Source organism: Ochotona princeps, chromosome 23, assembly GCF_030435755.1.
Source record: "Ochotona princeps isolate mOchPri1 chromosome 23, mOchPri1.hap1, whole genome shotgun sequence".
Lineage (NCBI taxonomy): Eukaryota > Metazoa > Chordata > Mammalia > Lagomorpha > Ochotonidae > Ochotona > Ochotona princeps.
In genome coordinates, this window is record NC_080854.1 from 33,280,893 (window position 1) to 33,292,875 (window position 11,983).

Below are 11,983 nucleotides of genomic sequence, written 5' to 3' on the forward strand. Positions count from 1 at the left end.
CTAAGGGTTTTGGAAATAGTTTGAAACTGTAAGTAAGTGCACTTAATGATATTAAACACTTAGACTGTCTTGAGCTGACTCCTTGAGGTTCTATAAGAAAGTATAATTATTCACTCTTCATTCACTTTATTAAATTTTCCATTCATAATTTTCCCCTGAATGAGATGAGTTCTATTACACATAAACATATAATGGCGTGGGGAGCCATTGCCAATACTCTCGATATTTTTCTGCTTTGCCTTACAGAGATGGCCAGTGTCAGCAGCAGACCATTCACTCTTGACAAGCAATGAAGGAAAAATATATTAACATCAATTGTGATCGTGCGACTGTTACTGGTAATCAGAGCCCTTGGGACCAAGAGTTGAATTTTATTTCCATCTGAATTTATTTCCTGAATGATATGTTCATTGCTCATGCTCAATCAATTAGCTGTTAGCTGCCTTCTCACAGACTATTTTAAAAGCACAATTATTTGAAAGGATGTTATCTGTCAATTGTACTCATGTGTAGTTTCTGTATGAATCAGCCAAACTTCTCATTTCAGCACTAGGCCCGAGAGTGCAGCTAGTAATCTTATTGTAAATGCAGTATTACAAATGAGCATTGTGATTACAAAAACCAGCATATATCTTTCCTCTTTAAATTGAAATATATTATTAAACATTGATCATTGGTATTTGCAAAGCAACAGGACATGGAGACAGTATGAATTTAAAGCATACCAAACATTTTATCAATAATTGCATGCATCTTTTCTATGGAAAGTCTTAAGGAAAGTAATAGTGATTTTAATTTTTCTCCTCCACTTCTGAATCAACATGAAACTGACAGGTTTATGGGATAAATTAATACATTCTGAAGAGATTTTTTTTCTTAACTTATATAAGGGAAGATTTGGCTGATTCTAGAAAATATGTTGAAATGAAACTTTGGGATAATTGATAACTCTAACAGTGTGGTCTCTGATGAATTGGGTCTATTTGCTCGTTTTCTCAGTGAGCCCTGAAAAACTTACAAGCTAGATGCCAGTTCTGGTTCAATGATTTTTGCCAGATCTTTGGGGATAAATTATTAAAGAATGTAATAAATGACAAAAGTTTGCTTTTCCAAAAATACGGTGCATGTCTCCAACATAAAATTCATTGTAAGAGATATAAGATGACAAACTTACATTGGTTTCTGACATAATGCTCTCCACCACATCATATTTGAAATGTCAACAGATCACCAACTCTACATTACAAACTCAGGCAGCTCTGACTTCTTTCGATGAGGTGAAAAGTAGTGGGTTTTTTCTATCATGTTTTTCAAAATTCAGAAAATAATATCTGTGCTTTTACCACACATAATAGTAATATATGAACATTTACTGCATGACTAAATTCTTTCAACAGGTTTGGCTAAAATGCCTTTTATATCCTAAAAATAATCTGATGTGAGTAGAAGCAAACATTTCATGCCTAAATCAGTACAATTTAGTGCATAAGTCTTGTTATAACTGATGTCATCCATAAAGACAGTTTATACTTTTAATGAATTGGGAACTGGTTTCTGACTCCAATCAGGCACTACTTGCACTTGCTAGGACTGTTAAGATTATTTAAAGGATTGATGATAAACATGAAATTAAGACTTCTTGTAGTTGTAAACTTCAGCCACTGTCTACATACCGATTAAAATACTTCATAAAGTCATCAAGTCAAATAGTGTTACTCAACTAGTTGCAAGCCAGATCATGTCATCTTATTCTACAATTGCTCAGAAGAATGAAAATAAAAATGTTAAAGGTGATAATCTATGTCTTAGATGTAAGATATATTGCTATTATAAAATAATTTGTGATGGAACAGGGAGAAAAAGATTAGAACACATTAATAAAGATGAGAGTCTGATGAATCACAATAATGAGGCAATAATTACATATTGGGATCAAATTTATAATGTGAAATTTGAGAAATGTGGTATAAAAAAAAGCAGAGCTACATGTGGCATCCAGGGGCAAACAACCGCTTGAAACTCTCACCTGTCTGTTTTCCTCATGCTTAAGTGGTTTGTCCCTTTCCAAGAACATAAATGGACCTAGTAATGGTGAATAATGGGCTTAAGGAAAGAGAGGAAGACACAAGTAAATGGGAAGATAACACAAGTTTGCATATTGGAAGAATTGATATCATTAAAATCTCTATTCTGCCGAGAGCAATCTCCAGATTCACTGTATTCTCTGTCAAAACACGGATATTCTTCACATACATTGCAAAAATAACTTACTAAAATCTGTGTAGAGCTTCAAAACACCCAGATAACAAAAGTGTTGTATTTGTGTCCAGAGGTCTACAAAAATAGCTTAAATTATTAATCTGAGAGTGCTGAAATTACACACATACTATGTTATCTTGAGTCTTTAACACTGCAGGCAAAATAATCAAACCATTTCTCTACTGAAGAGTAATTCTGACAGCTAATATTTCAAACTGTGACTTCTATTACTTAGAAAAATTCTGCAAGAAGAGTGCATTTTCATTACAAAATCAACCGGAAGCACTGTTGCTTCTTCTGCTAATCAAATGGGGATCTACTATCAAGGTCGTAAGCTAGTTAGGCATGGTCTCATATGAATAGTGGCAAAACACAGCAATAATACCAACACTGAACTGTAGTAAATGAGAATTGTTCTTAAGAGTGAAATCACTTAGGTTTAAATTGTAGCTGAACTATCTTTTTAAAAAAACGATCTCTTCCAGACATCATTATCTCCATGTGTAAGATAATTTCATACACCATGATATTTATGATGTTGATTTTAACAGACAAAAAAAGAATATTATGTCATTCCTCAGTTTTCAAATTATGCCTTCCAAATTATTTTTGCTTTGAAAGCTGTAAACCTGTATTTATCATAGAATGCAGGAAATAATAGTGTAGTATTTAAAAAATACATTGTTATGCCCTCAGTTATTGCTTCCTTCCTGAATTCAAAATTGTTGAAGTGTTGAAATTATAACCCCAAATGTGATAGAATTAGCAGTTGCGGGTTCTTAAAACGTTAGGTCATGAAAGCCAAGGAGGATTACTGTTCTTACAGAAGCAGCTTGAAGAAGCACGTGTGTCCTTCCACAGTGCGAGGACTCGGGAGGAGGTGCACCAGTGTGTACAGAGCAGCTCTCAGCAGGAGCCTGGTTTGTCAGTGGTTTCACCTTGGAACTCCCAGATCGGGGGAATGTAATTTCTGTTTAGTAAGCAACTCAGTTGATAGTATTTTGTGCCAAATCATATATGATAAGGCACATACACAGTTTTAAAAGCATATGATTAAGATCATGAGAACAGAAAATAGATTTTGACTTATAGTGAAAAAGAAAACAAAAATAGGGCTCAGGATAATAGTGATGAAAAGGAAGAGGTGATAAATGGGGAGCAATGCAAATATTCAGAGCAGTGTAAAGTGAGTGAACAAGCAGTAAAATGGAGACAAAGTGAAAGAAAATGAGAGAAGTTGGAAAAGAAACATTACAGCAATAGAAAGGAAGACAGAGAGAAGAGAAAATAAGGGGTTCTGGAGAAAAGAGAAGGAACAAGTAGGGAAAGGAAACTTTCAATCTCGTATTCCCTTTTCCACTGAAGTCCTCCATCTGTCTCCGTGGTTTAATGTACAGGATGTTTTCCTTCCTTCCTTCCTTCCTTCCTTCCTTCCTTCCTTCCTTCCTTCCTTCCATCCTTCCTTCCTTCCTTTTTCCTCCTTCTTTCCTTCCTTTCTTCCTTTTTTTCTTTCAACTGTTGTATTCCTCTTCCTAGTTTATACAGGACACGATTTTCTGTGTCTTTGAATATTTGTTTCTGCCAGTTAAGTTCCATTCCATTTACCATTTAAAAAAAAAATTTATTTATTTTTATTGGCAAGTCGGATTTACAGAGAGCAGATAGAGAGAAAGATCTTCCCTCTGCTGGTTCACTCCCCAAGTGATTGCAATGCCCAGAGCTGTGCCCATCCAAAGCCAGGAGGCAGGGCCTTCTTCCAGTTTTCCTACACGGGTACAGGGTCTCAAGGATTTGAGCCATCCTCAACTGCTTTCCCAGGCTGTAAACAAGGAACTGGATGGGAATTGAGGCAGCTGGAACATGAACAAGCATCCCTGTGGGATCCTGGCTTGTGCAAGGCTAGGATTTTTTCACTAAGTTATTTTGATGGGCCCCCATTTAGCCATTTCTGTTTTAAAGACAGAAAAGTGAACCCATCTAGATTTTTTTAATTGCATGGCAAAGAGTATTTTAGGATTAAAATGAAATTATTTAGGAAATATTTGACCGTGTTTTTTGCGTTTTTCAGAACTATTTAAACATTTTTGCATTTATTTTCATTCCTTTCTGAATGACATAGAACCAGAAAGACAAATAAATGGTTCAGTGGTTCACTCCCCAAATGTTCAAAGCAACCAGGGCTCAAGTAGGCCAAAGCAATGAGCCAGAAACTTACTCTCAGTTCCCTATGTGAGTTTTAGTAACATGGACAGTTACGGTGTTACCTGATGCTTCCCAGAGTGCCCATTTTCAGAAACTGGAATTCAAAATGAAGAATCCAAAACTCAAACCAAACATTCATATATGGTGAGTGTCCCAACAGCATCTTGACCACTGCTCCAAACATTTGTCCCCATTTTAAAGTTAGGATTGGACACATTGCTGCACCTCCCTGAACTCTCTGTATACTATGTCTCATTTATTCTCCCTTCCACCACTATTCTAGAAAACCAACACTCATCTGTATTTTTTTTTACTATAGCCTCAGTTTTGCTTTGTAGAATTTTCTTTGAACAAATTCACACATGGTATTTTCACTTTGGATTCTTCAAGATAATTTTGCAATCTCTCTGTACGTTGTATTTGTCAGTGGTTGGTTCCTGTCCATGGCTCATTTAGATTCTGTTGAATGGATCTACAACCAGTTGTTCACCAGCTCATGATCAGTTGCTTAGCTTCTATTTATTGTAAAAACTTTCATAAAGATACTCTGGATCTGTTCATTTATCTTATCATACATAACTAGAAGCTGAATTTTTAAAGTTTGCAGTGTGAGCTTTCCAGGAACCTGCCCAACTGCATTGTTTTACATTTCCACCAGCAGGATGGCAAGCCTCCAACTGGCCCACTGCTCGGCAGCACTTAAGCTGAAATTCTAGTCATTATAATGTATATGAAGTGGTATTGAACTCTGATTTGAATTTTCAATTCTTAATAGCTTGGTACTGCAACATATAAGTCACAATTCATGGATCTCCTTGTATAACATGGCTTTTTGCATTGGATTTTTAATGCTTCTTACAGACATATAAGAATTATTTTTACTTCTATTAATTTATTACCTGTCTTTAGTGTGTCTTCTCATTTCCTACATTTTAATGTTGATGAAGATTAAATTATCTATTTTTTAAAATAGATAATTTTTTTTTAAACATTTATTTTATTTTTATTACAAAGTCAGATATACTGAGAGGAGGAGAGACAGAGAGGAAGTGGAGTTGCCGGGATTAGAACCAGAGGCCATATGGGATCAAGGAGAGGATCTTAGCCACTAGGCCACACTGCCGAGCCCTAAAATAGATAATTTTTACATGTTGAATCCTAGATGAGTTTTCAATGTTTGGACACAAGGATTTTTTCTTTTTTTTTCTTTTTTTTTTTTAAAGATTTATTCATTTTTTATTACAGCCAGATATACACAGAGGAGGAGAGACAGAGAGGAAGATCTTTCCGATGATTCACTCCCCAAGTGAGCCGCAACGGGCCGGTGTGCGCCGATCCGAAGCCGGGAACCAGGAACCTCTTCCGGGTCTCCCACACGGGTGCAGGGTCCCAATGCATTGGGCCGTCCTCTACTGCTTTCCCAGGCCACAAGCAGGGAGCTGGATGGGAAGTGGAGCTGCCGGGATTAGAATCGGCGCCCATATGGGATCCCTGGGCTTTCAAGGCGAGGACTTTAGCCGTTAGGCCACGCCGCTGGGCCCAAGGATTTTTTCAATTCTGACTTTATAGTATTTGCTTTAAATCTGAATGGCAAAGAGACAGGGAGACCGGTACACATGCAGAGAAAGACAAACAGAGCAAGAACATTTCAATACTTTGCTTAACTTCACAAATGTGATTCCGTTTGTTAACAGCTACATAGATTCAGGGATTGATGGGAAGAAATTGACACCCTTGTTTTTCCGTGGTGATTTGTGGGTACGCCCTAGGCAATGCCTCTCTGTGTATGAACATTATAGGCTTAACACTGTAAGGGTGTGATCAGATTTCACTGAAGAGTAGACCAGAAAATAACGAAAACAAGCCTTATAATGAAGAGCACCAGTATGCACCACTAGTACTTACAAAGCACTAGCTTCTTTTTTCAGTTTCCTGCCGTTTAATCAAATGTTAAGCAAGAAACTTAGAGGTTTGAAAATAAAAATGAAATTATGGGCCACCCATTGGATAAAAATATGCAAAAAACAGAAACTGCTTTGGATAGCTACCATTCGGCATAGTTGTGAAAAAAAAGAGTTCAAAATACCCACTCACAATGTTTTCACATAACTGAAGCTGTGATGAAGAACAATAAGTAAGAAAAATTAAAACGTTGCATCAGATAATTAAAAATATCAACAAAGGCAAGGCAGTTACTTAAAATATACTTTTTTAAATAGCAGTTTTGAAAGATGATATGTTTTGCAGCAGAGAATTAGTATAAACCCCTAACTCCTATTTCAAACTCTGTAAATAGTGTTTAAATTTCACTTATGCTTTCTGAATCGTGTCTTCACGCCTTGGAGTTCTGGTGTGTGTAGCTTATCAGGATGCCTTGTAACGCCATGTGTGCCCCGCAAGGAACTGAGAGGGATGGATGTGCTCCAGACCGGAGGCACACTGTCTGCCAGCATTTCTGATGCTGGTTTGTATCTACTCTACAAAAAAAAAATGATATGATACAGCAATCATGAATTTAGTCAGAGATAAACTAGATTCATCATCCCATTTTCTTAAAGTGCCAACTTCGGAAGTCAGGCTGCAAGCTTGAGGCTGGGCTTGGGGTGAGGATGGTCACCTCCACGGCTCCTTTCTCTCCTTCCCGCTCAGCACAACTTCCTCCCCCGACTCCTGTGGCTGGAGCCAAGGTCATAGAGCTCCGCAGACCCCAGCACTGCTCTCCTGAAATGCGGCCCAGGCACAAAGCTGAGGAAGAGAACAAGAAAAGGAAAAGCAAATAAAAGGGGCCTTGATCCTCCTGTGAGTCTCTTTTACAAGTTTGGATTCTTAGCTTTAAATCCTCCACTGTTGTACGCTTTTCATCAGTAGTGTTCATTTCTTCATCTCCACCCTCCATGCCGTTACTGTTGTGGTAGCTAGCATCCACGATATGCTTCAAGAGAGAAAAAAGCACGAAAATAAAATGGAAAATTTTGGATGTTAAAAGCAACCACAAATGTATTCAGAGAAAACATTACATTAATAGTTCAATTTCCTAAACACATAAAATTGTGGCATTGCTTTACATTTCATGTTATTATTTTACTTACTGTGATAAACTAGATATAATGAATGACATAGGAAGGGTCTATTAATATTAATACAACTGAAGCAGAAAATAGATTGTAGTAAGTGCCTTGCATAGAACAGTGAGTGGGATCTCTGGGAATCTTTGTTATTAAACCCCTAGTTTGCACCATAATTTCTATATGCAGAGCTGTTGATCTCAGAGCAAATCTGACAAAATACCAGCATGCTTCAAAATCAAAATGATTTCACAAGGAGATATATTTCCATACAGATTCAGGCTTGAATAATTCACTTTTCAGAATAATCAAGATATCTTTAATATTAGTAACATTGCAATGACCTTAAAGTTCCTGCCCTTAGAAGAGTATCTGAACAAAAGTCAATCATTAAATTGTCAATAAAATGCTCCCTGGTGACACTAATTTCTCAAAAGCTATCTAAGCTGAAAGCTTCAGACAGAGCATCACTCCCCACCCAAATGTTGAGTATGACAGCACATTAAGTTTTGCTTTATGGAATAGAACATGATTTACATATGACAATTTGAAGAACTATGGCTTCATCACAGCTACAGAATGGAAAGTTTCTTTGCTTTTCTCTCTAACACTCCAGACATTTTTGACACGATGAGAATCTGAAAAATCAGACAGGTCTACTTCTGGCTTGCGCTGAATGCGCTCCACTCCTTGGGCATGTCCTTAACAGAAGGCAAGGGGCAGAGGCATCATGCGACAGAGAAACCACTAGATAAAGTCATGGGCTCTCTGCTATGTCACTTTGCTTTCACAGTTTATGTAAAAGCTTATTTATAAATCTGTGAAACAGCAAGCTTCAAATTGATAATTCTTCAAATCTCATATTCTGCTCAAAACATGTACGTACGTATGTATGTTTGCATGTATATATTTATCTCTTCATGTAAGTGCATGTTTATATAGCGTTATTAATATCCCTCCTATTTGTAAACAGAACTGATAAGCAACTTCAATGATAAGATAATCCATAAATGTAATACATTTCCAATTTTAAGAGATTTTTTAAGATTAAAATAATTGCTTGAAAGAATGACGGAGAGGTGGAGAAACGGAGTGAGATCTTCCATCCACAGATTCACTCCCAAGTGGGCGCAGTGGCTGGAGTTGAGCCAATCTGAATCATGGGTGTAGGGGCCCAAGGTTTTGAGCCATTCCTTCACTGCTCATTCCTCCACTCCAAGCCATGAGCTAGGAAAGCAGTGGAACTGGAGCAATGGGCCTAGCCCAATGGCTCAGTGGCTAAAATCTTCACCCTGCAAGTGCCAGGATCCCAAATGGGCACCAGCTTACATCCTGGCAGCCCCACCTCCCATCCAGCTCCCTGCTTGTGGCCTGGGAAAGCAGCAGTAGAGGACGGCCCAAAGCCTTGGGACCCTGCACCCGCGTGGGTGACCCAGAGGATGCTCCTGGCTCCTGGCTTTGGATGGGCACAACTCCTGCCCTCAAGGCCACTTGGGGAGCAAACCAGCAGATGGAAGATGTTTTTCCCTGTCTTCTTCTCTCTTTAAATCTGCCTTTCCAGTAAAAATAAATAAATTTAAAAAGAAAAAAAAAGTGAAGCAGCCAGGACTTGAACTAATAGGGGATGTGTTACAGGCAGAAGCTTAGCGTACAATATCATAGCACTGGCCACTAAAAGACACTTTAAAAAAAAAATTAAACTAAATGATCTGATAGTCCACCTCTTTTTGTCAACACATCTGCTATTCTGTATCATTATCCATTTCGTATCTATTATATCTGTACTATTTCTCTCAGAAGCAAAATCCACATGCTTATTCTTTTGTTGTGTTACACCTTTTAAGACATGTTTTACACCCATGACCTTGCACGCCATCACTGTGGTTGACTTACATTTTCCCAATGCCATGCTCATTATTCCAAGTCTACCCAGTCTGGAGTGGAATGATGTGACAGCTACCTAGTAGATTATAGTATTTGTATTTGCACTGCTTATTTCATGTCCGACATGTAACAAAGAGCTTATAAGTCCCTATTCTTATTGTCATCAGAAGCAAATTTGGAACAAGTTGAAAACAAAGGCTTACCTTGTACCTCCCAGACAACTCAGCTCGGGCACAATCCCTTCCACAGAGCTGCATCTGAGACGTGCTTCCTTGTGAGAGAAGCAAACTGTGGCATAAAGAATATGAGGAATTCCCAGAGACTGCAGTGTTCCAGAAGGCCCCTGGCACTCTGCTGGAGTGTATCTAAAGGAAATTCAGGAGGTTTTTTTCTCTCATTATGTGTATGCAAGAAAGAACCCCTCATGAGAAGGGAAAAGTCCTTGTGGAATAGTTTCAGTCATCGCTGCTACAAAGGTCTGTGTCCAAGTGGAGGAGTGGAGACAGCTTCATTCCATTTGTCAGAGCACATTCTTCTAATTCAAAATTCCCTCTCTCCTAGGGAGGGATGATGAAGAAAAGAAAAACACAACAAATCCAAGGAGAATGAGAACTTCATGGAAATAGATTGGAGATGCTGAAACCAAGGAAAGGAATATACGAGAGAGGAAAATCTGTATCGCTGGAGCAATTCTTCTGAAGGAAGTTCTGGAAATTCCAGGACATCTGTACACAGCAGGTCGGGACAGGTTACCATCTAGAACATGATGTGAAATCTCTTGGTTGAGCTGCTGTCCCCAGTTCAATTAGGCATGTCACAGAATCCAGCCCGTGTGCTGTGACCGCCTCGGGGATTTTCTTTCGATAGAGGAAGGTATATTCATGAAGACAGGGATTCTATTTATTTAAAACTATATCCAGAGCAAGTCTACTAGTGATTGCTCAATACATACTTATTGTATGAATATATAAATAAATGAAAATAGCATGCACCATCAAATCCGTAAAATAATCAAAAGGAGCCGATAAATAAATCTATCCGTATGAGACCCCGTTAATGTCTGGGTGGGGGAAGGAATGGGTTGCGTGCCCATGTGTGTGTATCGAATCTTTACGTTGTGGAGATTTGCATAGGTGCTGTGGTCTGTTAGGAGGCCACGAAACAGAATGCTTGTCTGGTGCTGTCTCTGATCTTTAGGAAACATGAGCTAGTGGATGAGGATTAACAACAGTTACGGGCAAGAGAAAACTCAGAAGCATAATAGGGCTTGCCACCATCACTAACCAACGCGGCTGCCTATGATGCTTATTACAATTTCTAATAATACTGCGCAGTTACTCCTGAAAGCCTACAGGAGCTGGAACCTAACAGACAAAAGACTTACCAGCTTTGATGAAAGAACTTTTATATATTTGCTGCTTCAAAGACTGAATTTGCCTGTTCCTGGAGTGTGAATTAAGGAAAGATGATAGTACAGTCATCTTCATTTCTTGGTTGAAATCGTGGTAGCATATTTAGGAACTGTGATATAATAAATTGTCTCTTTTCTTAAATGTGCTCTAAAAATACCAACAGCCTGAAGAAGGAATATAGCCATTTGATGATCTTCATAGTACAAAATGACAAAGGAGCTTTAATTAACTAATCTGTAGCATTCATCATCCCAATGAAATACAGTGTACTGGAAATTGCACCGCACTGACTGGCCCTATCCTGCCAATCATGCAGGTGGGGAACAGGAGAGAAGCAGCGGTCCACTGTTCAATCCCCAGACCTCCCACTGTTTGTCAAAGGAAGCTGCTGCTTTGCTCCAATCTCAGTTCAACTACCTCCCTCTCCCTGCCGCCAGCTGTGTTTGACACATGCTGAGGAAGTTTTGGTCACAAAGTTTGTGCCCAAATTATATCTGTACATATCTTTTCTCTGGGAGTCTTCTAAGATATAACAGAACAAAACAGCCTTAACAGACTATCTCATGATTCCAGAAGTTTACAGCACTCGTGAGAAGAGAAGACAAACACAACATAGCAGAACATAATAATGTTTTCTGTCTCAGGAAGCTCACCACTCAGTCCACTACTCCACAGAATTTCCATTTTGCACTCCGCAGGGAACTGTTTTTTTGACTTTCTGGGAAATGATGCTTTCCACCATTCACTATCTCAATATCTGGAACAAAAACTCAAAACAAACAAGGATGCTCTGGAAAAAATACAGTGAACTACAGTGACATATCCATCTTCAGCAGGTAGCTTAAGGAGAGATCAGTCGAGACTTATCATGTATTGTGCACATACTGATTAATTCTATTAGCTTATTTAGAATTGAAGATTTTAATTATCAGTTTCTGTTATGGGTTGCAGCCAGTGATAGCCAGCACCCATTGACAGTGGGCAAATGAAATGTGGCTGTGTCCCCTACCCTCTGTCCTGAAGGTGGTCCTAACAGCAATGGAATTCCATCCTCAACCACTCCCCCCGCGTCCTAATTTAGCCAGGACATTGGATGCAGATAAGTCCAATTAGTCTAGGTGTGTTTAGCTACAAGCCCAGTTTTCCTGTTCCTGCCATCCC

At 38.6% G+C, this 11,983-nt stretch overlaps 1 long non-coding RNA gene across 1 annotated transcript; it reads left to right on the forward strand.

Annotated features, from left to right (window-relative positions):
• Positions 1–1,630: 1,630 nt before the first annotated feature.
• Positions 1,631–10,281, forward strand: LOC131483127 (uncharacterized). The gene is made up of 3 exons (XR_009247541.1): positions 1,631–1,790; positions 9,628–9,886; positions 9,972–10,281. It is a non-coding gene; the product is annotated as an uncharacterized LOC131483127 (long non-coding RNA).
• Positions 10,282–11,983: the final 1,702 nt, after the last annotated feature.